The sequence below is a fragment of the Aquarana catesbeiana genome, linkage group LG04 (assembly GCF_042186555.1).
Source record: "Aquarana catesbeiana isolate 2022-GZ linkage group LG04, ASM4218655v1, whole genome shotgun sequence".
NCBI classification, from domain to species: Eukaryota; Metazoa; Chordata; class Amphibia; order Anura; family Ranidae; genus Aquarana; species Aquarana catesbeiana.
Window position 1 is genome coordinate 550,416,654 of NC_133327.1, and position 23,204 is coordinate 550,439,857.

Here is a 23,204-nt window from a genome sequence, read left to right on the forward strand (position 1 = left end):
CCACATAAGGGGGGTAACAGTTGTCTTATGCTGAAAAAACATCACCTGCAAGCAGGGGCACAATGCTTGAAGAGTCACGGGTCCTGGAAAGCACAAGCACAATAGTGCTAGGGTATGGGGAGCACCCCTAACAACCAACATAGTGTAACAAAGAGGGGGTCCCATAGAACAAGGCAATCAGGCATCCAAAGCTATAATAAAGAATTTTAAGATACCTCTCTCCTCCCTGATCAGCGGTGAGGTGGCACGGTTTCAATCCAGGATTAGGCCTCACGTGGAGAGGTGAAAAACCGGACCACTTCCCCATCTTGGGCCGAAGATGAGCAGGAAACATGACACTGTACCGAATGTTGCGAGCCTGCAACACTGCCTTCACTTGATTGATTGATTTTTTGAGCTTCTGTGTCTCAATGGAGTAATTTGGGAAGATGAGCAGCTTGCCATTCTGATAGTGCACTTCTCCCTGTATCCTAACTGCAAGCAGTACCTCAGTTCTAGCCCAAAAGTTTGGAAGTCGTAGAATAAAGGTTCAAGGTTTAGGTGGGACATGGTGTGCTCTTTCAACAGTGTAGTATGGGGAGAAATGGGCATTTGGTAGCAGTGTGTGTAGCAGATCTTCCACAAACACTGTGGGTTTGGAGCCCTCCACACCTTCTGCCAACCCCACAATAGGAAGGTTATTCCTCCTATTGTGATTCTCCGCATCATCCACCTTATACTCCAAGGATTTGAGCTTATTCTGTATGGTGTGGCGAGCAGAGGAGTGCTCACTCAGTTACTGTGTCTTCAGTGAGGCTTACACGCTGCTCCGTTTCAGACACTTGGGAGCGGAGTTTATCAATGTCTTGTCTCATGAGGCCCACCTCAAGCTGCACCTCCTCAATCTTAGTGGTGAGTGTGTCTTGAAATGTGGCTATCGCACATTATGTCCGCCACAAAGCTCAGTGGGGGAGAGGTGCCCTCCAGCGGGTCCATCTGCCACGCCATGTTGCTCTTCCATGTACTGCGAGGCTCCATGCAGGCCACAGGAGCTGGGAGCTATACCTCCTCGGTCGACGGGAATCGGAGCTGCTTTCCTCTACCAGGGGTTCCCTTGGAGGAGCGGCATCTCATCTGTATAGATTCCACTCGTGGCCAAGTATAATAGCTCCCAGGAGAAGGATAAAAGCCAGGTCAGCCGGCAGAGCTTCGGAATATGCAGCCGCTCAGGTTGCCATCTTGTACATGCCCCCAGTGCCATCTATTAGTGCCCATCAGTGCTTCCTCATCAGTGCACATCAGTGCTGCCTATCAGTGCCCATGAGTGCTGCCTATCAGTGCTGCCGATCGGTGCCCATCAGTGCTGCCTATCAGTGCCCATCAATGCCGCCTATCAGTGCAGTCTATTAGAGCCCATCAGTGGCCATCATTGCCACCTTTTCATTGCCGCATATCAGTTCAGCCTCATCAGTGCCGCCTCATCAGTGCTGCCTCATCAGCGCACATCAGCGAAGGAGAAAAACTACCTGTTTGTAAAATGTTAAACTAAAAAAACTAAGAAGACCTTTTTTTTTCAATTTTTCAGTGTTTTTTCGTATGTTTACCAAAAAAACCCCCAGTGGTGATTAAATACCAACAAAAGAAGGATCTATTTGTGTGAAAAATTTGATTAAAAAATTGTAATTTAAAGTGCGACAGTGTCAGGGGTGTCCCATCCATTAAGGGCACATGGGCGCCTTCCCCCTCTGCCACACCAACCCCCCCCTATGAATAATGGATAGATTCATGCATACCCCCTTTTTGGATGCCGGGCGCCTGAATTACAGCGGCGGGGGAGTCCACCAAGATGTGTTAGAAAAGCAAATTAATATTTGCTTTTCTAACACTGAACCACCTCTCCGCCAATCAGAAAGTGCAGGTCTAATACCCGTCACCTGATTGGCTGAAGGCACGCCTAGCAGAACAGAAGAATAGAGGAGGGGGAAACATGGTGGACACAGGAGCCATCCCACAGCTCGTCTAGTCACCCGCTGCCTGACCCACCACTAAGATGGGGTAAGTGCCAGGCAGACAGTGGGTAGGAGCCACAGTGGCAGCATTTGATGGGCACAAGTGGTGGCATTTGATGGGCACAAGTGGCTGCATATGATTGGACACAAATGGCAGCATTTGATGGGCACAAGTGGCAGCATTTGATGGGCATAAGTGGTGGCACTTGATGGGCACAAGTGGCTTCATATGATGGGGCACATGTGGCGGCATTTGATGGGCACAAGTGGCTGCATATGATGGGCAAAAGTGATTGTATATGATGGGCAAAAGTGGTGGCACATGATGGGCATAAGTGGCTGCATTTGATGGGCACAAGTGGCTGTATTAGATGGGAACAAGTGGTGGCATTTGATGGGCACAAGTGGTGGTATTTGATGGGGCACAAGTGTAAATGGAGAGAATTGGGACTTTATATGAGGCCTCTGCAGTAATATCAGAGGTACCTCCATCCCAGGTTTTGCGCAGCAAAAAAGAAAAGGAAGGGTTTGGGACTTTGTATGAAGCATGCAGCTGGAGAGCAAGAAGACACTGTAGATAATATAATAATATATAGTTTATTCCATGATTACAACATGTGATAAAATATGTAAATGGCACAGATACACATTGCAACCTGTAAACCTTCTGGAGTAAATTGCATGATTGATAGTAACAATACAAATATATAAACATAAAATACAATTCATGTAGGACATCCCATACATAAACGGTAATATGATCACTGACTGTGAACATATAATAGCAGCATATTTTTGGTTCAAACAACTGGATGTATGTCCATAATTGTTGCGTCTATAGCTCGACGCGTTTCGTGACTATTAGTCACTCATCAGGAGCAGACGCTGTAGGGATGTCTACAAAATTGAAAGGTGAACAGTAATTATATTGATCATAACAAAAGAAGGAGACGGGGGAATGATAAAACATTCACCCATACTTACAGGTTATCCATGAGTATGGGGTGAGGCGGTGAATGCCGGGGCAAGGCTGCGGACAAATTGTCTCCCCCGGGAGCAGAGGCGACAAAAACAGTGGATGGATGGTGGGAAACCCTGAAGGATAAGGTGTGGCTGGGGAATTCACCCCACCAAAATCCAAGTGTATGCATGGTTCATGAAATTATCTGGGAATAAATGTGAAAATGTATGTAAAGGTGTGAACAATGTGTAATATTAATGATAATTTGCTGGTGAGGCAATAGTCCAAATCTGAGTGAATAGGAGTGAATGGTGAAATGAAATCTGAGAAAAAACATAAAAAACACCACGCTATACCACACGAGAAAGACCAATGATGTAGAAGTGCCTGAATGTTAAATGAAAGAAGTGCAAAAGAGGAGAATAGAGATGAAGGATGCAAACTTGGAAAAGGGGAGAGAATTATATAGAATCATATAGAACAAGGATTACCTTGTGTGTACATGTGCAAATGTGTGTGATAGCCACATGTGCTGGCCCAGAGAACACCAGTCCATACAGAGAATACCGTTCGTACAATAGGGAGTATGGATACACCCTTGTAGCCACTGTTTGCCACCAACGTCATGCCGGCAAGTGTGGGAGAGAGGGAAGGGGCACAAGTGGCAGCATATGATGGGCATAAGTGGCTGCATTTGATGGGCACAAGTGGTGGCATTTGATGGGCATACGTGGTTGCATTTGATGAGGCACACGTGGTGGCATATGATGGGCACAACTGGCTGCATATGATGGGCACAAGGGGTGGCATATGATGGGCACAACTGGCTGCATATGATGTTCACAAGTGGCTGCATTTGATGGACACAAGTGGCTGCATATGATGGGCACAATTGGCTACATATTATGGGCACAAGTGGTGGCATTTGATGGGGCACAAGTGGCTGCATATGATGGGCACAAGTGGCTGCATATGATGGGCACAAGTGACTACATATGATGGGCACAAGTGGTGGCATTTGGTGGGGCACAAATGGCTGCATATGATTTGCACAAGTGGCTGCATATGATGGGGCACAAGTGACTGCATTTGATGGGCAGAAGTGGCAGCATATGATAGGCACCAATGGCAGCATTTGATGGGGCACAAGTGGCAGCATACGATGGGCACAAGTGGCTGCATATGATGGGGCACAAGTGGCTGCATTTGATGGGCACAAGTGTTGGCATTTGATGGGCACAGGTGGCGGCATCTGATGGGGCACAAGTGGCAGCATATGATGGGCACAAGTGGCTGCATATGATGGGCACAAGTGGCTGTATTTGATGGGGCAGAAGTGGCTGCATATGATGGGCACAAGTGGTTGCATATGATGGGCACAAGTGGCTGCATTTGATGGGCACCAGTGGCAGCATTTGAAGGAGCACAAGTGGCGGCATATGATGGGCAAAAGTGGCTGCATATGATGGGGCACAAGTGGCTGCATTTAATGGGCACAAGTGGTTGCATTTGATGGGCACAGGTGGCGGCATTTGATGGGGCACAAGTGGCGGCATATGATGGGCACAAGTGGCTGCATATGATGGGCACACGTGGCTGCATTTGATGGTTCAGAAGTGGCTGCATATGATGGGCACAAGTGGCTGCATATGATGGGCACACGTGGCTGCATTTGATGGGGCAGAAGTGGCTGCATATGATGGACACAAGTGGCTGCATATGATGGGCACAAGTGGCTGCATTTGATGGGGCAAAAGTGGCTGCATATGATGGGCACAAGTGGCTACATTTGATGGGCACAAGTGGCTGCTAGGGATGAGCCGAACACCCCCCGGTTCGGTTCGCACCAGAACCTGCGAACGGACCGAAAGTTCGCACGAACGTTAGAACCCCATTGACGTCTATGGGACTCGAACGTTCGAAATCAAAAGTGCTCATTTTAAAGGCTAATTTGCATGGTATTGTCCTAAAAAGGGTTTGGGGACCCGGGTCCTACCCCAGGGGACATGTATCAATGCAAAAAAAACTTTTAAAAACGGCCGTTTTTTCGGGAGCAGTGATTTTAATGATGCTTAAAGTAAAAAAAAAAAAAGTGAAATATTCCTTTAAATATCGTACCTGAGGGGTGTCTATAGTATGCCTGTAAAGTGACGCGTGTTTCCCGTGTTTAGAACAGTCCCTGCACCAAATGTCATTTTTAAAGGAAAAAATCTCATTTAAAACTGCTTGCGGGTTTAATGTAATGTCGGGTCCTGGCAATATGGATGAAAATCAGTGAGACAAACGGCATGGGTACCCCCCAGTCCATTACCAGGCCCTTTGGGTCTTGTATGGATATTAAGGGGAACCCCGCACCCAAATTAAAATAAGGAAAGGTGTGGGGCCACCAGGCCCTATATACTCTGAACAGCAGTATACAGGCTGTAGGTTTGTTGTTAAGTAGAATCTCTTTGTAATTTTGAACGGGTACATTTTTAACGTGTTTAGCTCCAGCCAAAAAATCTTTTTTAAGCTTTTTGGAAAACATAGGGAAGGGTTATCACCCCTGTGACATTTGTTTTGCTGTCTTTCCTCCTCTTCAGAAGATTTCACCTCACTTTTTGTCCCAATGGATTGGAAAGCATCAGTGGAAAGGAGAAATGTTTTTCCCATATTAGCTCTTACAGGAGAGAATTTCCCTTCCTAGGGGTAGATTTATTCTCACTTCCTGTTGTCTCCTTCCGTTTGCAAGTAGGAGTCGTTTGTAAGTTAGTTGTTTGAAAGTAGGGTCCTGCCCTATATACTCAGCAGAAATTTGGGCCTTAGGTGTTGCTGTGGCCACAACACTGTAAGCCCTCACAGGGCTCTGCTGTGAAATATTAGATCAAGAATTGTAATTACATGCCCCTGTTGAACAGGAGCTGAAAAATTAGGCCTTAGGCACTGGTGCTGGTGCCACAACACTGCAACCCCTCACAGACACTCTAGTTGGAATGCAGGAACGAGCCCTGCTGCAAAGTATTGCATCAAAAATTGTAATTACACGCCCCTGTTAAACAAGGGCTGAAAAATTGGGCCTTAGGCACTGGTGCTGGTGCCACAACACTGCAACCCCTCACAGACACTCTAGTTGGAATGCAGGAACGAGCCCTGCTGCAAAGTATTACATCAAAAATCGTAATTACACGCCCCTGTTAAACAGGGGCTGAAAAATTGTGCCTTAGGCACTGGTGGTGGCGCCCAGAACCAAAAATGCTCTTACAAGCTATCAGCGTGATGATTGAGGAGGAAGAGGATAATTACTCAGGAATAGTCACTCAGCATCAGCATAGGCAGTCTTTGAAGGGATCTGAGATTTCAAAAAAAATTATTCAGTTACATCAGCATCAGGTGCTTGGTAGCTGGTGGTGATCCAAGACTCATTCATTTTTATGAAGGTCAGTCGATCGACCGAGTCAGTGGACAGACGCACCCTGTGATCGGTTACCACGCCTCCAGCAACACTGAATGTGCGTTCCGAAAGAACGCTGGATGCAGGACAGGCCAGTAGCTCAATTGCATACTGTGCAAGCTCTGGCCAGTGATCCATCCTCAAGACCCAGTAACCCAGAGGATTTTCGGTGGGAAAGGTGTCCAAGTCTGATCTTGCCCCTAGGTATTCCTGCACCATGTAAAACAGACGCTGGCGATGGTTGCTGGAACCTATCATACCTTGGGGCTGCGGACCAAAAAATTGTCTGAACGCATCGGTCAGACGGCCACCTTCTCCACCGCTCCTTCTTTGACTGACCGAAGCCTCAGCAACACGTTGTCCAGAAACAGGAGTTTGTAACCTCCCAGTCTCTGGGAACGCGTTTCACAGACCTTTCTGCAAGGCCTCCCGAAGATGTTTCATCCTCTGCTCCCTCTGCGATGGCAAGATAAGGTCCGCAACCTTACCCTTGTAACGTGGATCAAGGAGGGTTGCCAGCCAGTATTGGTCCTTCTCCTTGATACCACGAATACGAGGATCCTTACGCAGGCTTTGCAGGATCAGGGAGGCCATGCAGCGTAGGTTTGCTGAGGCATTCGGTCCGGAGTCCTCTGGGTCACTAAGGACGACATGGTCCGCAGCCACCTCCTCCCAGCCACGTACAAGTCCATGTGTTTCTTGGGACTGATCCCTTAAAGACTGCTGCTGATGCTGAGTGCCAGGCTCCACCTCCATACTGACACAATCTTCCTCCTCCTCCTCCTCCTCTTCCTCCTCGTCCTCTTCCTGTGTGATCGGCGGGCACGCAGGAACACTGTCTGGATAAAGGGGGCCTTGAGAGCTAAGGAAGTCCTCCTCTTCCTGCCTCTGTTCTGCCTCAAGTGCCCTGTCCATTATTCCACGCAGCGTGTGCTCCAACAGGTGGACAAGGGGGACAGTGTCACTGATGCATGCACTGTCACTGCTCACCATCCTCGTGGCCTCCTCAAATGGTGACAGGACAGTGCATGCATCCCTGATCATGGCCCACTGGCGTGGGGAAAAAAAACCAAGCTCCCCTGACCCTGTCCTGGTGCCATAGTCGCACAGGTACTCATTGATGGCCCTCTGCTGCGTGTGCAGCCGCTGCAGCATGGCCAACGTTGCGTTCCACCTGGTGGGCATGTCACAGATTAGGCGGTTCTTGGGCAGGTTAAACTCCTTTTGGAGGTCCGTCAGCCGAGCACTGGCATTATATGACCGGCGGAAATGCACACAGACTTTCCTGGCCTGCCTCAGGACATCCTGTAAGCCCGGGTACCTGCCCAAGAACCGCTGCACCACCAAGTTAAGGACGTGAGCCAAACAGGGCACATGGGTCATTTGTCCCTGTCGGAGGGCAGAGAGGAGGTTGGTGCCATTGTCGCAAACCACCATTCCTGCCTTAAGTTGGCGTGGCGTCAAACACCTCTGAACCTGCCCCTGCAGAGCTGACAGAACCTCTGCCCCAGTGTGGCTCCTGTCCCCCAAGCACACCAGCTCAAGCACCGCATGGCATCTTTTGGCCTGCGTACTTGCGTAGCCCCTTGAACGACTACGGAGCACTGCTGGTTCCGAGGAAGAGGCCATGGAGGAAGAAGAAGAGGAGGGGGTGGAGGAGAGAGGTGTGTCACAATCATTAGCATTTTGGAGGCGTGGTGGCGGAACAACCTCCAACACTACTGCACCTTGTCCTGCATCCTTCCCAGCTGCCAGCAGAGTCACCCAATGCGCCGTGAAACTTAGGTAACGTCCCTGTCCATGCCTGCTGGACCATGAGTCAGCGGTAATATGCACCTTACCGCTGACCGCCCTGTCCAGCGAGGCATGGACATTGCCTTCCACATGCTGGTAGAGAGCCGGAATCGCCTTCCGTGAGAAAAAGTGGCGTTTGGGTACCTGCCACTGAGGAACTGCACATTCCACAAACTCACGGAAGGGGGCAGAGTCTACCAACTGAAAAGGCAGCAGTTGAAGTGCTAGCAATTTTGCCAAGCTAGCATTCAACCGCTGGGCATGTGGATGGCTGGGAGCAAACTTCTTTCGGCGGTGCAGCAGCTGGGGCAGGGAAATTTGCCTGGTACAATCTGACATCGGTGTACCAAAATCAGATTGCCCACAAGTACGTGGCTGTGACACACCTAATTCTACACCTTCATTCCTCTCAGTGCAGGTCTCAGAGAGGACTGAAGGTCTAGTGGGGTTGGAAATCTCAGCTGATGAGGAGCAAGCAGAGGTCCTCTTTGTTCTTTGGTGTGGGTCTTTTAGATACGCTTGCCAACGAACTGCATGGCAGGTCAACATATGTCTGGTCAAGCATGTGGTACCCAAGCGGGAGATGTTTTGGCCACGCGAGATACGCTTGAGACATATGTTGCAAATAGCAGCGGTGCGATCTGATGCACTCGTCTCAAAAAAGGCCCACACCAAAGAACTTTTTGAATAACGCGCAGAGACTGCAGCGCCCTGCACATGTGGAGCTTTGGGGTGTGATGCAGTCAATGTGCTGCCCTTAGGCTGGCCCCTGGAGGGCATCCTGCCTCGTTGGTGATGTGCCGCCTCCTCCTCCTCCTCCTCTCTCCTATCAGGCACCCACGTTGAGTCAGTGACCTCATCATCCCCTCCCTCCTCATCACTGGAGCAAACCTGGCAGTATGCTGCAGCAGGGGGAGCATGACTGCCAGATTGCTGTCCTTCTTGGGCACCCCCTCTGTCCGTGCTCGTGTTACTGCCTTCATCGAGCTCAGTATCATCATCAGAGCCTTCCAAACGCTGGGCATCCTCCTGGAGCATGTACCCAACACTGTGGTCAAACAGTTCGAGGGACTCCTCAGGAGGACATGGTGGGGCTAGGGAAGGAGTCACTGATGACATTGAGCCGAGGGAAGAGGCCGCTGCTTTGCCAGACAAAGTACCCTGGGCATGGGTGAGAGAGGATGAGGAGGATGAGGACGGCTTGGTCATCCACTCGACCAAGTCTTCCGCATGTTGCGGCTCAACATGGCCAGCTGCCAAAAAGAAGGCCAAGCGTGTCCCATGGCCACGTGCTGATGAGGATGCACCGTCACCACGACCAGCACTAGACACAGAGCCTGCTTGCCCTCTCTTATTCTTCTTGGCCTTCCAGACATACTAATAGGATCAAAAGAACACCAGCAATTTTCTTTAAAATACTGTTACAAGACAAGCCTGCCTGTCAGTAAGAAGATAAGCTGTCAGCAGAGGAGGAGGATTGCACATGCCATACCGCACGCCATACGATCAGCTGCTTATTATTTTACCTGTACAGTCTGGTGCACTCTAGCACCCATCCAATGTGAGTACCCTCTTGGAGGGCTTATTCTTTAATAAATGTCCTGGCTATATTGCACTATGGAGTCCCTCTGTTTGTTTTTTCTATGATTTTGGATCTTGGTTTTACCTGATAGGAGTGTTTTTGCACCATTGTAACCTGAGTGAGCCTAGCAGTTTCACCTGGGAGGAGTGTCTTTTCATCATTGTATCCTGAGTGAGCATAGGAGTGGCCCCAATGCTTATTTTGACACCGTTTAATTACTGTGTCAAAGGACTGAAGGTGAGCGCAAGCACATGTGGGGTGTCACGGGAGAGCACAGTTTTCACGTGTTGTGATTTATACACCCATCAGAAGAAGCATGATGTTTATTCATTTTATGGACACTATTTATTCACGTTTTTTGTGATTTGTATTTATTAATTGGGATATACACTCATTTGTCACTGGAAAGTGTTTTGATATTTATATTTTTAGCACGTTGCACTTTTATTAGTTACTACCACGATTGCACCTTTATATGCACTTGGTGGTTTATCATTTATAGTTATTTGGATTATATTTTACCTGTATGGTTTTATTTATCACATTACATGTGTTTTATATGTGAAAATATTTTTTATATATTTTATATGTGACACTATACTAGCGCGGGCACATTTATTATATATTTTTTGACTGACTGTCCTGCCTAATCTAGCTAACTCAAATGAAATGACACTGTCTCTCTCTCTCTCTAAGCACACTGGAACACACTGCACAGGGCCGCCGTGCAGGCGGCCTTATATAGTGTGGGGCGTGTACTAAATCCCCTGAGCCATAATTGGCCAAAGCCTCCTTGGCTTTGGCCAATTATGGCTCTCTGTTAAGGCGGCGCTGTGATTGGCCAAGCATGCGGGTCATAGTGCATGCTTGGCCAATCATCAGCAAGCAATGCACTGCGATGCCGCAGTGAATTATGGGCCGTGACGCGCCACACGAATTTGGCGCGAATGGCCCATATCGTTCGCAATTCGACGAACGATCGAACAGCCGATGTTCGAGTCGAACATGGGTTCGACTCGAACACGAAGCTCATCCCTAGTGGCTGCATATGATGGGCACAAGTGGCTGCATATGATGAGGCACAGGTGGATGCATATGATGGGGCACAAGTGGCTGCATTTGATGGGCACAAGTGTCTGCATTTGATGGGGCACAAGTGGCTGCATTTGATGGGCACAATGGATGCATTTGATGGGTACAGTGAGGCTCCAATTGATGGGGTTTTTTTCAGTATTTTTCTGTTTGTTTGCACCCCCCCCAAAAATTATGAGCACCAGCCGCCGCTGGACAGCGCTGAAAAATGAAAATCGGCCTAGGCAGGAAGGGAGTGAAAGTGCCCAGTAGGCAAGTGGCTAGGGTTCCTTGCTGGCGCTCCTGGCTCCTCACTCCCTTTGAGTGTCCCCATAGCAAGTAGTTTGCTCTGCTCACTGGCTGTGATTGACATTGACTCCCACTGCTGCCTGTCTGTCCAGGAGAGAGGGAGAGAGAATAGAGCCGCTGCTCCCAGTGAGTTTGTGAGTCTATGAAAAACCCCTTTTATCTCTGAGTTTTGCAAGGATGTACAGGGCAGATGGCTGCAAATAAACAGGCACAACTTATGTGGGAGGATTTGGTTCATCTCTGTGTATCACCTGAGGCCAGTCACTTCAGTGGGTATATGTACCTTTATGTACCTGGGTATATGGCCTCTTTGTAGCACCTGATTACAATAGGGTGGTCTCGTTGTGCAGAGCTGTTGCAACACTAATCCTCCTCCCGGCCAATCGGGAAGTGGGTCTGATACCGTCACCTGATTGGCTGAAAGGACAGACAATCCTATTGGATGCCTAGGAGGAGAAGAGGAGACACACGGCGGAAGCGAGGAGGAGGGAGGAGGAGAAGACACAGGGGCTGCTACCCTATGCCCGCCGCAGCCTGATGTCCCCTGATGCCCCAATCCCCACCACTCCTTGATGTCTGCTGCTGCCCGCCACCTAGATGGGGTAAGTGGACCGACCAGCAGACAGCGAGTGGGTGGGTCTTTGAGGTGCCATGGGGAGGGGGGTGGTTGTTTGCCGCCCCGAAACAAAAAACCACGAGCTGCCACTGGTCGGGAAGTTTCGGTGCTCAGGCTGAACTTGCAGTGTTGTAGGGTGGGATGTCCGGTGACACTGCCCCCTTCCTACACCCACCACTTATCATACACCTAGCACCCAACCAACATACAGCACCCAGCCTGGGTACAGCAACCATTATACAAACAGAATCCATCATACACCAAGCAACTAACGTACACCCAGCACCCATCATACACCCAGCACCCAACCAAAACACAGCACCCATCATACACCCAGCCTGGCATTGTCTGGGGGTATCTAACCTAGCAGATAAGACCAGCGTCACATCAGACAATCTGAGCCCTGTCACACTGCTCTACCACAATTATCTCAATAAAGTTATTTGGAAAACAAAAAAAACCTGCCTTCAGCCACGCCCCCTCATGGTGATTGGGTGACGCATGAGGCGGATGTTTATACTCAAATATGTCGGAGGGGGCGGGGTGAGCTGGCCGTGAGGGAAATCCAAACTGACAGAAACAGACTGATAGGAGAAGCAGCATGTACCAGACTGGAGAAGGGGGGAGCACCGGCTGGGCGTATGGCCACAAAGTACGACCCTGCATGGTGAGTGTGAGAATATTGAGTGTGTCATGGGGGATTATAGGGGATGTGGAGGGCATAGGGGTGGATTATTGAAGATGGGGGGTGTAAAAAATGCCAGGTGTGGGACAGAGTGACTGTGTCCTCTCCTAAGCCACCTTTACTCACCTCACCACCTCCACCTCTGTCACAGCTAGTGACAATACCCGGCACTTCCAGGTATGGTGGACCATGTGATGGTGCTCGGGTCTGGCAGCCAATCGTATTGCCTGTATATGCTGTCACATGATCAGTGAAGGGGGGGTGTTAGATGGGGGGGTGCTAGAGATAGGATCCGCCCCTGATGCCAAATGCTCTAGGTATGCCCCTGATTGGATGATCATGCTTATAATTGATGGTTAATTGGTGAGTGAGAATTTTGGATGGTGGTGGACAGCATGCAACAACATGGGACTGGATGATAATACAGTATATAAAGGAGAGTGATTACACACCAACAATCACCACCTTGCATAGATGGACATTTTAATTTACTGATTTAGGATTTATGTTTACATGTTTGGGCACAGTACACAGTGATGTTGGTATATTTGAAAGTGCATATTGATATATATTACAGTTGGCGCAGCTATCTATACATATAATCTTATTAGAACAACTCTCACTAAAGTGAATGAACCCATTTTTTACTCATTATATTTTTTTAATTGAGTTATCTCAATTTGCGCCGGTGACACATTTATCGCAAGAGATGATGGCTACATTCCTATAAATAGTGGGACCAGGGAGAATGAATGTCCCCACCCACTATTAAACCCAAAAAGCAAACATTTATTTGTTTTCTTTTTTATGCTTTTTTCCCCTGTTTTTCATCTGGTGATCTGGCCAGTAAGTCTGTTGTTTCTTAAAAAAAAAAAAAACAAGCTCTGTAGCAGATGTAGCAGGGATGAGACAAACCATTTACTACTGACAGGGGTGTTTAAAGTGATCATCTTATACTTATTTATGTGAAACCTTTATCCTAAAAGGAAAAAAAAACTGTAGCTCTATCTGCTTATAAATTGTGAGCTGAAGTATGGCTTCAGTTTGTTAGTGTAGCTAATCCTGCTAGTACATCTTAAACTCCCCTCTCTCCAGACTGACCATTCTGTTGTCTGCTGTGCCCACTGCTCTAATTCCTTCAGAGTTTGGGCACTTTCATACAGGAGGTATGTTACTAGCCAGATCACCAGAGGGAAACAGGGAGAAAAACTTAAAAAAAGACAACTGAAGCAGCCACAACATCCAATGAATGGTAAACTGTAATATAATACAATTTTGGTTTTGGGTTTAATAACACTTTAAGAACAGATACTTGAATAGAACTCTCTTTTTTAAACCAGAATTTAGTGTCACTTTAAAGCAGCCCCTTTCTAGGCTAAAACAATGGTGACAGGGGAGGGAGCTCCAGCTGACTGACAGCCTCAGCTCTGTTCCTGTGTGATGTGTGGAGGAGGGTGTGTCCCTTCCCGCAATCAGCTCTCAGAGCTCTGCTCACTGAACTCTGCAGAGTGTAACTGCAGCTCTCCACTCCCTTTTGTCTGAAAGCTCAATCAATCTTATAAATTCTGCACTTTGAACCGATATAGAGAAGAGAAGACTGCAGGTAAACATGTACAACTTATTTAGGAGGGTTTGTTTCATCTCTGTCTATCACCTGAGGCCAGTCACTTCACTGGGTATATGTATAGGGTTTACAACCACTTTAAGGTAACTAAAAAAGGCTGCAGATATCTGCATTCTTGGCATACTGTACATCCCTGAGCTCATAGGGATTTACACATGAGTACAACTTGGAACAGCGTCCAGCTGCAGCATATTTCACCCTGTCGTGGAGTTTGGCAGGCAGTGTAGCTGGACGCTGCACCTATGCCTCCTGGGTGCAGGAAAACTCTGGGATTTTACACATAGGGTTAAATGCCGGATGTGCAAGTAGCATAGGGGTATCTTCACGCCAGATGCAGTGGGACTGTGTTGGGTGGTTATTCCTTGCCTTGTCTCCAGTATGGCCAGTTCACCCCACTGCATTACAGTGGGGTTTGGGTGATGTGCGCCATAAAAAGTACAGTGTGCAGTACATTTATCCAACGCAGTGCAAGGCAATCCACCATCTCAAAGTGTCTGAACATAAAGAGATTTTTAAAATAATAAACATGTTATACTTACTACAATATTACTATACTACAATAGTTTTGCACAGAGCAGCCCCACTCCTCCTCCTCTAGGTTCCCCTGTCAGTGCTCTTGGCTCCTCCTTTTTTTGGTGTAGCACTGACTGGGGGGACGTCTGTGGGCTTGATTCTGAGCTGCGCTGCCTGCGTCCATAGACACAGACAGCGTGGCTTGGCCTGCCCCTCTCATCACAGGATCTGATTGAAAGCAGCGGGAGCCAATGGTTCCTGCTGCTATCAATTTGCCCAGTGAGGAGGGAGAGAGCCTCTGCTCTTGGGGACAGGAGTGGATTGAGATTGGGTTCAGGTAAGTATAAGAGGGGGCTGCACACAGAAGGTTTTTTACCTTAATTCAGACAATGAAGTAAGGTAAAAAAAACCTTTGGCCTTAAGTGAAAAGTCTCTGGGACTGCTACGCATGACACCATCACATTACATCATCATGACTCGCCCATTCAGATGGCCAAAGTCTGCAAACCCAGAAGGAAGACTGGGCGCCACTGAAGGGCTTTGTTTAAAGGTAAATATTTCATAATGTGCTAGTATGCATAACTCCCAACTGTCCCTGATTTTGAGGAACTGTCCTAAGGGCTGATAATAAGGCAGTCCAGCTAGCCCGTCTGTACTGGGCCCGTGCCACATCAGTTTAAAAGGGGGGTCTCAGGCAGCAGGGCCTGCTGTATTGTCTTATTGCAGACACCAATCCTTCTCTGCCTCCCCCCTGCAGCACTGCCAGCTTCTCCTCCTCTTTCTCCAGTTTCATTTTAAGGGTTCTAGCACATGCGCTCCCTTCCATCTGCATCGTTCTGTTAATCCCCGCTGAGCAGGCGGATGACAGCTCCGTTTCCACTCACTGTGCAGAGACGGACCTGTCAGAGCCCCGCTGTTCTCTATGGGGAGATCGGATGAAAACGGACAACCTGTCCATTTTCATCCGATCCCATCTGATCCGCTGGACGAATGGCGAACGTATAGCCATCCGTCTGTTTTGAGCGGATCTTGCCGGATTGGATGGCAGGCGGGTGTCAGCGGTCACATATCTACTGACATCTGCCTGCCCATAAAAGTCAATGGGTAGCCCGCTCAGATCGGCCTGAAAAACGGACAGGAGGATCCAATCGGGCCGATCGTGTGAAAGGGGCCTTATGAATGCTAATTTACTCTGAACAGTGTGGATTATATAAACACTAGGAAAGTGTTAAACATAACTCCCACAGAGTTACATTAACACTGGCAATTTTACTGTGCAGGTATCAAGGGAGATTCGTACATCACGCAGAGTGGCAGGATGAGGGGGTAAAAAAAAGAGGGGGAGTTGACATGGCTGGGATATGTCAGGATGACTTGTACCGCTGCTGTCATTTCCTCAGCAAACTTTTACACTTTAAGCATATTAGCAGTCACCTAAAATAGTTGTCACCATCCTTATCGGAGCTGAGATAATGACTTTGACTGCACATTGCCAGTTCACTTATCAGGGGAGTGAAAATTCTCTTTGTAAAGGTGGCACAGTGCCAGGAGGCTGAATATACCTCTGATGTGTATTGGCACTGAACTTGGAAGCGAGTCTGCTGCGCTCATTTCTTGTCTCTAGGGTCACTACCAACTGCTGCTGGTGACATTAATCTAATTGTTTGTTAAGTAATTGTAGTGGGTGCTATTCAGTCTTCTGTCAGTGGAATGAGATGTACTGTATTAGCATAAAATAAGCAATTGTCACCAAGGTAGTATAGGTGCACAGTGTCCATTGCTCTTCAGAGTAGCCATGGATAGATTTCTGCATAGCCAACATAGATTGTAGACCTAGAGTATTAAGACAGCCACAGACAGCATACAGTCACAAGCATGTCATGTTGCAGAATGTCACTAAAGCCTCGTACACACGATTGGATTTTTAGACGGGAAATATGTGATGACAGGCTGTTGGCAGAAAATCCGACCGTTTGTACGCTCCATCGGACATTTATTGTCAGATTTTCCGCAGACAGATGTTGGATAGCAGGTTTTAAATTTTTCCACGGACAAATGTCTGTTGTCGGATTTTCCGAACGTGTGTACACAAGTCTGTCGGACAAAAGTCCAAAGTACAAACACGCATGCGGTCGGTCTTGTAAAATTAGTGTTCGTAATGGAGAATTAACATTCGTGATGCGGCAAATTATGAAATCTCGAAATGCAGTGCACATTCTCTTCTTCTTTATAATGGGATAATAATGAAGCTGCTTTGCTGGTGATATTGACAGAGTTCTGCCAAACGTATTTCAAAAGGCTTTTTTTTTCTAGTAATATAATAATAATATATAATAATAATAATTTTTTTGGGGTCAAGTTACCACAACACCATTATTATCTCATAGTTTTTAAGCTCAAAGATACAACTATGTTGGTGTCCCTTGTTAATGTGACATTGTATTTTTGAAATGTGCCTGCCTACTCACAAACAAACTGTCCTTTTAAGTAAAACACATAGCCAAGTATTTAAAAAAAAAAAAAAATTATTTAATAGGGAGCACAAGAAGGTCATATAAAAATCAAGAGAAAGGCAGCGATGGAGAAACAGTTGGAATTGGTGAAGCCTTTGTACCCCATGGCAGACCTCAATTATGTGAAGAGCAAAATTGGGAACCTGAGGAGTACATTTAATAAGGAGCACAATACGGTCCTGGACTCCGAGAGATTGGGAGCAGCAGCAGATGACATATATGCCCCCAGGCTGTGGCCTTACAACAGCCTGCGCTTTTTGCCGGACCAGACCAAACCCAGGCCATCCCTGTCAAAGCTTCCTTCCACATCGGCTGATAGTAAGCACTCGTTGTGAGTGTGAAACGTGTCAGCTGTTCCCTGTACACTTCTGCTGTAATGTTTTGTGTTCTTCTATGATCCAGCTTTTTATTAATAAAAGCACTTATCATCAGACCGGTGTGCGGCTTCCAGTTTTCCTCGGTTTCTCTGCCGCTAAATTGTTGTCGCCCCGATTGGAACAGTGCCATTGCCTCCAATAGGCTGCGACTTGTCATGCGATTTGATCTATCAAATCGCATGACAAAGCGCTCCAATGTGAACCTAGGCTTTAGTGTCTGCGGTCAGTGTTTAGCCACTCAACTTCTCTAGGTGCACCACCAGGTCCTGTTTTCTTTATTTTCCGCAGTATAAAAACGACTGTGTGAATTACTAACCTCGAAAATGACATCATCACCTGTGCCAAAAGCAAAAATAAAGAAAACATGACCTGGAAATGCATCTGGAGAAGGAGAGTTGTGTAACACTGCCCTAAGTAATGTTTTAATTGTAATCTTTATGTGTTATTAAGAATTGCAAAGCCAAAAATTGAAGATGCACACAAATTGGGCCAAAAAAATTCTGATTTCCATCATGATCCCATGCCTGAAATGTGTGTCTTTCCCTACATCTAATTTGCTAAAGCCACAAAACACACAGTGGGGGTTATTTCAGAAAGGCCAATCCACTTTGCACTACAAGTGCACTGCAAGCTGTAGCACTGATCGCTACAGTTTGCTGCCAAGCCACTGCCCCTCTACCCACAAAATAGTCCATGTATTGTTGCCGGACATCTCGGGCAGTTTGGGAGGGCAACCCAACACGGCCAGTTTCAAGAGCCGTCATCACACCAGGATCAGCTGGGCCTGACACTGAAAGGTCAACCTCACTTTGCAGTGAGGCAAGGTAGCTGCTTGCATTCCTCCATAAGTAATTGTGGAGGATGCAGCAGCACAATACCACATGGTTGATTTTGTATTCAGCCAGGTTAATTGAGGTTAGAAACAGCCTGAACCGACTGGAGAGTATGCCAAAGGTGTTTTCCACAACCCTTCTGGCATGAGAGAGCCTGTAATTGTAGATTCTCTGCTCTGGGGTGAGGTTCCTCATAGGAAAGGGCTTCATAAGATGTTCCCCCAGAGCTAAGGCCTCATCTGCCACAAACATAAAATTGAGGCCCTTGACATTGTCCTTAGCAGGTGGCAAATGTAAGGTGCCATTCTGGAGCAGATGGTAGAATTCAGTCTGCGTAATCACTCCTCTGTCAGAGTTGCGGACGTTCTTCCCAACATCCAGGTACAGGAACTCATAGTTGGAAAACACTACCGCTAGCATGACTATGCTGCAAAAGCCCTTATAGTTAAAATATTAGGAGCCAGAGGGCAAAAGCCCTTATAGTAAAAATAATAGGAGCCCAAGTTGGGTGGTAAGACAATCCTGACATGCTTGCCATCAATTGCCCCACCACAGTTGGGAAAATCCCACTGATGGTGGAACTGGGCTGCAACAGCTTGCCATTGCTGTGGGTTGGAAGGAAACTGTGGAGTCAAACAAGAAAAAAAAAAAGACTACTTTTGACATAACATTACAAGCTGATTTGACACAAAAATTCTTGGCCAAAATAAGTGTAACATTTAACTACATGAGTATTTAACCACTTACCGACCGCTGCACGCCGATATACGTCGGCACAATGGCAGCAGTGGGCAAATGGGCGTACCTGTATGTCCCCTTTAATTGGCGGGGCTAGTGGGCCCCGCCCACCACGTACAGCGTGACTGTGCCCACGGGACCCACGGACTCAATGTCCGCCTGTCTCCGGGCGATCGTGTCATGAAATGTAAACAAGGTATTTCCCCGTTCTGCCTTGTGACATGACAGAGATCACTGCTCCCTGTGATCGGGAGCAGTGATCGCTGTCATTTGAGTAGAAGCCCACCCCCCACAATTAGAATCACTCTCTAGGACACACTTAACCCCTTCATTGCCCCCTAGTGATTAACCCCTTCCCTGCCAGTGTCATTTACACAGTAATCAGTGCATTTTTATAGCACTGATCGCTGTATAAATGACAATGGTCCCAAAATAGTGTCAAAAGTGTCTGATGTGTCTGCCATAATGTCGCAGTCATGATAAAAATCGCAGATGTTACTAATAAAAAAAATTAATAATAAAAATGCCATAAAACTATCCCCTATTTTGTAGACGATATAAATTTTGTGCAAACCAATCAATATACGCTTATTGTGATTTTTTTTTACCAAAAATATGTAGAAGAATACATATCAGCCTAAACTGAGGAAACAATTTGTTTTTTTTATATATTTTTGGGGGATATTTATTATAGCAAAAAGTAAAAAAATATTGCGTTTTTTTCAAAATTGTCACTCTTTTTCTGTTTATAGTGCAAAAAATTTAAACCGCAAAGGTGATCAAATACCACAAAAAAAAAGCTCTGTTTGTGGGAAAAAAATGACATCAATTTTGTTTGGGTGCAATGTCACACGACCGCGCTATTGTCAGTTAAAGCAATGCAGTGCCGAATCGCTCTGGTCAGGAAGGGGGTAAAATCTTCCGGGGCTGAAGCAGTTAAATGCAAAAGTATAAAGTCAACTTAACAGATTCCTCACCCCCTCTAGTGTCCCATTCTAAAAATGTTATGGTGGGGGGGTTAATGGGTAGATGTTTTGGACAGGTAACCCTCACCACTTCCATGAAAGCTGAATGCATAAATAATGTGTGATACTTTGGGCAGCCCCTCTTTACTTACACTATTGGCAGCCCACTGGACAGGTAAAAAGTGTCATAATCCTAAAATATGGATACACACTGTCCAAATTGAAGCATATTTTGACATTCATAAATTACCTATCAAGATAATAGGAATAATAGGAGACAAAAACTTTCAACAGTACAATTTGAAGGTATTCAGCTAGGCCCTTGCACTACATGCTTTGGTGAATTCATCCAGAAATATGACCACAAAAGAGGTATAGTGTGTATGGGTTTTGCAAAGTCAGCAGATAGAGTATTGGTATCGGTTGACTTAGCATTTGGGGGGTGGGGGGTGGGGGGAGGGTTCCAAATGAGTTGGTGTCCCAAAAAAATGGCCTCTTGTACTCTGCCTGAATTTGAGGACACGATAACATTTGTACACATTTTAGGGAGTGTTTAGAGTAAGCACAAAAATGTAGCTGACAAAATACATTGTTAAGTTACTAGGCTAGGTGTGTATGGGCCCAGGATAGCATGCTTGGGAGGTTAGTAAAGGAAAATATGCATAAAGGACAAAAAAGGAGCATTAAAAGCCTCTGTGATGACCTTAAAGTGAATAATTCTACACAAAGGTCACTTTTTGGACCACTTATGTATTTGTACATGTTGATCAGGTTCCCCCTTAATCCCCTCTTCCCAAGAGCTGAGCTCCTCCATGCCTTTTATCTGTTTGGTTGCTCTTTGCACTTTCTCCAGTTCCCCGATATCCTTTTTGTGAACTGGGGCCCACAACTGAACTGAACTGGGTTGCTTTAGTCTGATCATGGTTTCACAGGCTGAGAACTGATCTGGGTTGCTTTAGTCTGATCATGGTTTCACAGGCTGATAATTTTCCCCTGTCTCTGAAAGAAGCTTCCAGAGCTTAGAGGAGGAGAATTCAAATGACTGGCCTGAATATTTACTATGCCCTGACCAATCCCTGGGGAGGTGGGCCCAGAAGGTGGACAGAAAGGTAGTAATTAGCCTGAAGCTCAGAGGAGACTTCTTTGTCAGGAATGGTTCATTGAGCTTCAGGGGGCTGCTTTTGGGCTGAGATGCTGTTCTGCTGGACCTTGGCTGTTGCTGGGCTAGAGGCCTGGGATTATCCTGAATCTGAGTGCTGGACTTCTCTACCAGTGGATCGAGTCTGCAGATGTAGTTGTTTTGAAACTCAGGACTCCCTGCACCTGTATAGCACCCAAAAATCATTACTTTTGCTACTGCTAGATGCCAGTGAGATTTTCCTTATGGTTCCCAGCAGTAAGGCTTTTGACTGCTCCTTAATAACCACTTCCATACCAAGCAATTGTCAATTGACGTCTGCAAAAACACCCTGCCATCCCGGGTTGGCCTCATATGATGGCCTCTGCTTCTCGTTGCTACTGCAGGCCCACAGCGTGGCGATCGGGGATCAGGCCTGTCCCTCAGGACACAGCCCCTCCCTGATCAGGATAAAGAGCCAATTAAATTGGCTCTTTACCACGTGACCGGCTTTGTCCAATCACAGCTGGTCACGCGTATACCACTCGAGTTCACCACTCTTGCGTGCCCCCGGGGGAGCGCAGCATGGCGATTGGGGATGAGGCTTGTCCCTCAGACACGATCAGGGTAAAGAGCCAATGAAATTGGCTCTTTACCACATGACCGGCTGTGTCCAATCACAGCCAGTCACAAATATCGACAAACGGCTGTAGCGCCCTTTCAGTGTGTGAGGAGGAGACCTGGGTGAAAAAGTGCAGGAATGTGCCCGATTGCCCCCCCCAAATAAAGAGGACCTGTCACAGCTCATCAGGAGTACCTGTCACAGCCCATCTGAGTACCTGTCACAGCCCATCTGAGTACCTGTCACAGCCCATCTGAGTACCCGTCACAGCCCATCTGAGTCCCTGTCACCAGCCCCAGAGTACCTGTCACAGCCCATCTGAGTACCCGTCACAGCCCATCTGAGTACCCATCACAGCCCATCTGAGTACCTATTACCAGTTTATAGAGTATCAGAGTACCCCAAGTATCTGTCACCAGCCCGTCAGAGTCCCCGAATACCTGTCACCAGCCCATCAGAGTACCCTCAGTACCTATCTCTGGCTCATCGGAGTACCCCGAGTACCTGTCACCAGCCTGTCAGAGTTCCCGAATACCTGTCACCAGCCCATCAGAGTACCCTCAGTACCTATCTCTGGCTCATCGGAGTACCCCGAGTGCCTGTCACCAGCCCATCAGAGTACCCGAGTACCTGTCACCAGTTGAGGGTGTTTTCTTTTCAAAATGGGGTAATTTTGTGGGTAATTCCATTGTTCTGGTGCTCCAGGGCCTTCAAAAGTGTGATAGGTAGTCAGGAAATTAAATGTGAAAAAAATGTGTAAAAAAGTTGCGTTACTGGTGAATCTAAAGAAAAAAGAAAAAAATACCAATCAGCAGCTGGCATCAACAACGTGATCAATTGTGTATAGAAAATAAAAATAAATAAGATGCAGCGCTTATAAGAAAATTCCCCAGGATAACCCTTAAGGGTGAATATTCAACTGGGGAGTCTGGTAAAAAACAAATAGTATGCTAATGCACACTGAAACTAATGGTGCGTGAATAATAACACAACAAAAATTCATATATGACATAACAAATGCTAGAAAATGCTTGTATGAATAAAACATAGGCTAAAAATAGTGAAAAGTCAGTGAGGAACAAAGAGTGTATCTAAAAACTCCTCTAAGTGGTGCTGTATAGTCTATTAAAAGAAGCATTGGAGGATGTCTCTTCTGATGGTGGTAAAAGTGAGAGAGTAAAACTTCTCCATGCAGCAATCACAGGTGTGCATATAGAACAACAGAGAGAATGAATACTCTTACCACAACACGTGGGCACACTCGCTGTACGGCGGTGGGTCAAACAGGCATCAAGCAGTTGTTTCCAGCAGGCTCTCCGACTGGGACCTTTGATGGTATGATGGTATATACCCGCATCCGCATCCGAGAGGGTGGACGGTGAATGTTTCACACCAGGAACTCAAGATGACAGGTGTGCCTAGTCCTCAGATCAAGAACCAGCTAGCAGGTGTATGCAATCCTAAAC